The sequence below is a fragment of the Sturnira hondurensis genome, unplaced genomic scaffold (assembly GCF_014824575.4).
Source record: "Sturnira hondurensis isolate 20B ecotype Veracruz unplaced genomic scaffold, ASM1482457v3 Scaffold0002039, whole genome shotgun sequence".
NCBI classification, from domain to species: Eukaryota; Metazoa; Chordata; class Mammalia; order Chiroptera; family Phyllostomidae; genus Sturnira; species Sturnira hondurensis.
In genome coordinates, this window is record NW_028074670.1 from 3,630,871 (window position 1) to 3,637,320 (window position 6,450).

General features: G+C 42.0%; 1 non-coding gene across 1 annotated transcript; it reads right to left on the reverse strand.

Annotated features, from left to right (window-relative positions):
* Positions 1–2,157: 2,157 nt before the first annotated feature.
* On the reverse strand, positions 2,158–2,287 carry LOC118982761 (small nucleolar RNA SNORA69). Its single transcript, XR_005065600.1, has one exon. It is a non-coding gene; the product is annotated as a small nucleolar RNA SNORA69 (small nucleolar RNA).
* Positions 2,288–6,450: the final 4,163 nt, after the last annotated feature.

Genomic DNA, 6,450 nt, shown 5'->3' on the forward strand with positions numbered 1-6,450 from the left:
GAGGCAAATTGCTTTCTCCTTTTAAACTTTTTTTTTTCCCCAAAAGAAAAGATGGCTTTTCTTTTGAAGTTACTTGCCTCTGGTGTTCCTTCAAGCATTTAGATTTCCATTCGGTTGTCACACAGCACATTTTGCATTACAAATATTTGTTTAACACATGCCAGTTTTCTCATTTCTCCAATATTTGAGTTCATCTGGGGCTTCCTTGTTGGTTTTTAATTGAAAGCTTCATTGAGTAAATACACTGGACTCTTGAGTCTAGATTCATCACTTCACTGAGGACGCAGCCTTGGGAGGCTGTGTTTACTGACTGACTGCTGAGGATTTAGACAGGTGCTCTCACAGAGTGAGGATGGAGGAAGATAGTTGCAGAGAAAAAGAGAAATCTGGAAGTTGATTATGTGCCTCTCTTCATAAATGTTTGCATATGTCAAGGAGGTTGGGAAGTTTTGTTTTCTTAAACATGACTGATATTTAGTTTGGTTTAGGTGGAAGAGACATCTAGTGTGTCTGATAAATCACCATGGTGACATGCAGTGAAAAAAAATCACCGAGACATTATTGGGACAGGGAGAATGATAACTGGAGAGACACTTGCATGTCTTCAAAATCATTTTCCAATCACTTTTGTCAGAGCCTGTCCCATTTTTAAACTGGGTGAACATTTTTCAGAACTTTTATTCTTCCCAAGAAAGCATTCCCATGTTAATCTACAGGCTACTCAGTAATCACTTGGTGCACCTCAGTGTTTGGTATTTAGTACTACATTATTTCTGTTTTATCTTCCCATCAAATGCATCAAGCTGAATCATAAAATACACGTTAAGACACAGGCACACACAAAAAAGGAAGGGGCAGGCTTGACACTGTGATACTGGAATTGGGTTTGTCCTGTGCTGGAGCTGGGTGTGCCCACGCAGGCAAGATTGAGCTTCATTCTTAGGGGGTGGGGGAAGAAACTTGGGGCTCACCTGGGTTAAAGTCGCCGAGCATTTTCTAAAACTCCTGGATGAAAGATGCCTACTGAACGCCCTGGCTGGTGTGGCTCAGTGGATTGAGCGTGGGCCTGTGAACCAGATGATCGCAGTTCAATTCCCAGTCAGGGCACATGCCTGGGTTGCAGGCCAGTTCCTGGAAGGGGCCAGTTCCCAGCAGGGGTTGCACGAGAGGCAACCATACATTGATGTTTCTCTTCCTCTCTCCTTCCCTTCACCTCTAAAGATAAATAAATAAATATTTTTTAAAAAGATGCCTACTGAACATACCAATTTTATTTTGTTATTTTCATTTTCACTTTTTATTTATTTTCTTTAAATCATTGAAGCATTTTTTAAATTACAGCTGATAGACAATATTATGTTAGTTTCAGGTATATACCCAGTGATTAGACATTATCTAATCATTATTAGATAATGTCTAATCACATTATCTAAGTTACAAAGTGATCAGCTCATACCCATCTGACAACATCCATAGTTATTAGAATATACTGACTTCACATCCCTGTGACTATTCTGTGACCTGCAGTTTCTACTTAATCCCTTCACCTTCTTCACCCATCCTCCCAACCCTCCTCCCATCTGGCAACTATCCAAATGTTCTCTGTATCTACGAATCTGTTTCTGTTCTGCTTGTTCATTTAGTTTGATTTTTAGATTCAATTTTTGATAGATATGTATCATTGCCATTTTGTTTATATATTTTTATTTTTTCTTTCTTCTTAAATAAGGCCCTTTAACATTTCATGTAATACTGGTTTTGTGGTGATGAACTCCTTCAGTTTTCTCTTGTCTGGGAAGCTCTTTATCTGTCCTTCAATTGTAAATGATAACTTAACTGGGTAATCTTGGCTGTAGGTCCTTGCTTTTCATCTCTTTGAATATTTCTTGCCAATCCTTTGTGGTCTGCAAAGTTCCTGTTGAGAAATCAGCCGACAGACTTATTGGAGTTCCCTTATAGATACCTAATTGCTTTTTACTTGCTGCTTTTAAGATTTTTTTTTTTGTCTTTAACTGTGTCTTGCTGTGGGTGTCTTTGGGTTCATCTTGTTTTGGACTGTCTGCTTTCTGGACTTGTATGCCTATTTTCTTTACCAGGAAAATGAAGAAGTTTTCTGTAATTATTTTTTTCAAACAGGGTTTTCTTTTTTTTTCTCAGAATTGTCCATGTCAGTGTGTCACAATTCTACCCTCATGAAGGCAAAATCAGAAATGATCTACACAAGATTTTCTTTCAGCAGGATAATGGCAGTACTGCCACAAATGAAGCTCTGCAATCAAACAGGTTTTTAATTTCTCGCCCTCTCTCTTCTCCTCTCAGCACGACTTTGTTGTGATTGTTGGTTCGCCCGAGGTTGGCCCAGAGCTCCTTACACTATCCTCATTTTTGCTTTTGATTCTTTTTTTGTTTTGCTATTCTGATTGGGTGTTTTTTGCTTCCTTATATTCCAAATTGTTGATTCAATTTTTGGCTTCATCTTTTCTACTGTTGATTTCCTATAAATTATTCTTTATTTCAGTTAGTGTATTCTTCATTTCCTATTGGTTCTTTTTCATGGTTCCCATGTCCTTTTTTATGCTGTTGAGGTTTTCTCTAAGTTCCTTGAATATCCTTATAATCATTGTTTTGAACTCTGTATCTGTTAGTTTGCTTGCCTCCATTTCATTTAGTTCTCTATCTTGTTCTTTCACTTGGGACCTGTTTCTTTGTATCCTCATTTTGACTTCTTCCCTGTGTTCATTTCTATAGATTAGGTAGCAGTATTACTACTACTGTCTCCTGGGCTTTGGCAGAGGGGCCTAATATAGTAGGTGTCTGGTAGGGTCCAGTGGCACAGCCTCCCTGTTCACCAGAGCTGGGCACTACAGGTGTGTTTCCACCTCCACCCCTTCATGGGTTGTGTGCATGCTCCTGTTGTAGTTGGGCTTAGATTTCTGTGAGCACATCAATGGAAGGAATTTTCCCCCAGATGGATTGGCTGTGAAGACTGGCCAGGACCATGTTGGAGGATCACCCCCAACCCACAGAGCAGACTTTACTTCAACAAATCAATAGGTCTCTGGTGTCTGATGAGTCTACCCCTTGAATGTACTGCTGGTGGCAATGTTGGGGTGGTGTTTTGACATTGTCTCGAGTTATCCTCTGGGTGTGCTGGCTCTGGAACCACCTGGGAAATTTAAGCCAAGGTCAGCTGCCTCCTGCAATCTGCCCTGGGCCTCCTGGCATGAGCTACAAAGTGATCTGCAGATGGCTGCTCCTTGTGCTGGGCTTGGAGGTGCCTAGGAGAAGCTAACCTTTAAACCAAGGCTGGCTTCCACTAATGCCAGGCTTGGGATATTTAGCAAGAGGTATAGGGCATGCTGAGGACAAATACTGCTCATTTGAGAGATTTTATAAAATTCTGAAGCATGAACCAAGACAGGCTATTCTATGGAAAGACCACTGGAAACAGCTTGGATGGCCCTGAAAGTTGGGTGGGGTTGGGTGTCAGGAAATTATCAAGGTGGGGTGAAAGTGTTAGCCAGGTTGATGGAGACTTAGACATTGTGCCTACTTGCTAGCTCTGTGGGGCGAAGGCTCAGAAAAGGAACAGCGGCCTCTGCCAGCAGTTCTGCCTCTCCACTTCTCACTCTGATGCCAGAGAAGTCAGTTCCTCCCCACAGGCGGTGCCTTTTAAGTTGCTGCCTCAGCATGGGAGCTCAGAGGGTGTGAGTCCCAGTTAGCCTGTGTAGACCTTTAAGAGGAATGCCTGGGACCCCAGAAGCCCCTCCATCTTACTTAGCCGCAATATTTGTTGCTTTTTACAGGCAGAGTTACAGAGTCTTCTCTTTCTGGCACTGGAACTCTCGGCTGGGGGGCCTGGTGTGGGGCTGGGACCCCTAGCTTCTTAGAGGGGCCTCCACAGAGGAGATTCCCCTCCTGATTTTTGTCTACCACACATGGTAGGGTGTGGGACCAGCCTGTTCTGTGTCTCTGCACCTCCCACCAGTCTCTATGTGGCTTCTTTACATCCTTAGTTGTAGGACCTCCATTCAGTTAGATTTCAGGCAGTTCTGAATGATGTTGTTTTTTTCTGTAGTTTAGGTGTAATTTTGATGTGGTTGTGGGAGAATGTGAGTACTGCATTCACCTATGCCTTCATCTTGACCCAGAGTAACTCACTTTTATTCTGACCTGTGTTTGGCATGTATATCTTTAATATACTTTGGATATGATCAAGGACAAAGCCAAGCTTGCTCACCACTTTTTGTCCTCTTGTTATGTCCATCGAAATCAGAATGCTGGGCTGATATGATTGTAGCCTTATGATAAAGATAAATTCTGATTGTCATTGTTAGAAATTGTATACTGTTAATTTCTGTTTCCCTAGGAGGAGAAATCAGTCCACTTTCCTCCCAGCAGGGCAGGGGTGGTGTTGGGGTGACATTTCTGTCTCTCCCTATACGCTCTTCACTTAGTCTTTCAACCAGGAAGAAGAAAGACTTACTTGATTGGTGATATTGGTGAGAGATTAACTTCTGTTGGATCTCATTACCTGGGTGAGAAGGCTAAGACATATAAAACACAGTGCTTGCCCATCATTCTTGGAATCTCAATTTGTTGATTAAGCTTGTGAATGGGCTTTCCCCTGCACCTCAGAATTTTATAAATGAGGTTGGTGGTTTGATTCCTTTCTTGTGGTTAGTTGTTTGTGTTTATGCCTTTGTCCTACTGTGATTGGTCTTCCCAGTGTGTCCACTCTCTAGGTGCTGTCCCATGGCTGCCTGGGGCTCCGCACTGTTGAGAGCTTTGGAGGAATGACCTGCAGCAGCTTCTAAGCCATACTTATCATCAGAATCACTTGGAACATCTGTTAGAAATACATATCCTTTGTACCAACTCCAAAGCTAATGAATCAGCATTTCACAAAGCAGGGAATAGGATTTTGTATTTTGAACAAGTCTGGCAAATGACCGTGATGAGCAGTTAAGTTTGTAAAGGATCTTTTGACACTTTCCCCAATATCATCCTCCACAATAAAGGAGTGCCCATCAGACTGTCAGCTGATTTCTCAAAAGAGACCTTGCAGGCAAGAAGGGGCTGAAAAGAAGTATTCCAAGTCATTAAAGGCAAGGACCGACATTCAAGATTGCTCTATCCAGCAAAGCTTTCATTTAGAATGGAAGGACAGGTAAAGTGCCTCTCAGATAAGGTCAGGTTAAAGGAGTTCATCATCACCAAGCCCTTATTATATGAAATGTTAAAGGGACTTATCTAAGAAAAAGAAGATAAAAAATATGAACAGTGAAAGGACAGCAAACTCACAGTTATTAACAACCACACCTAAAACAAAAACAAACTAAGTGGGCAGTTAGATCAGGAGCAGAACCATAGAAATGGAGATCACATGGAGGGTTAGCAACAGGGGGGTGGAAGGAGGAGGGGAGGGAGAAAATACAAAGACTAAGTACCATAGAAGGTAGGTAGAAAATAGAGGGGGGGAGGACAAGAATAGTATGGGAAATATAGAATCTAAAGAACTTGTGACACATGGACATGAACTTCAGGGGAAAGGATGGGGAGAGTGAGTGTGCAGGGTGGAGAGGAATGAAGGGGGGGAATGGGACAACTGTAATGGCATAGTCAATAAAACATATTAAAAATGTGCCCTGGCTGGTGTAGCTCAGTAGATTGAGCCCGGGCTGCAAACCACACGATCGCGGTTCAATTCCCAGTCAGGGCACATGCCTGGGCTGCAGGCCAGTTCCCAGCAGGGGACTCACAAGAAGCAACCATTCATTGATATTTCTCTCCTTCTCTCCTTCCCTTCCTCTCTAAAGATAAATAAATAAAATCTTTAAAAAATGTGATGCAGTGTTATGTGAAAAAAAACCCCAGAAACTTATCTTTTCTTTGTCACATTCTTTTTTCTTGGCAAAGTTGATTTTTATAGATTTTAATTGCATTTTATTGTTTATGCTATTACAACTCTCCCCACATTTTCCCCTTTTGCCTGCCTCTACCCAGCCCCCACCTTCAGGCAATCCCACACCATTGTCCATGTCCATGGGTTATGCATATGTGCTTCTTGTCACGTTCTTTATGGTTGCTATTTAGGAACTAATCAATGATTGATTTCTGTGGGGAATATTAATTTGATACATGATTGATCCAAAAAGGGTGTTTGTATGTGCTAATAACAAAGATGTCCTAGCATCAATGCTAGAATTAAAAAAAAAAGAGGATCCCTTTCCAGGCTCTGTGTCAGCCTGTGGGGCAGTATGTGAGTGGTGGTGGCATTGGGAAGCTCTTTAAACACTGCTCAAATCACACCTTGCAGCTCAGGTCTCATGCAGAACTCCCATAGGCCCTGAGAGTGTATTTCAGACTGGCAGTCTTTTCTGCCCATACCGCTGGACTTGGAAGGAGAGAGTAGATAAAATGTAAATTCTACACATTTGGGAATGAGCA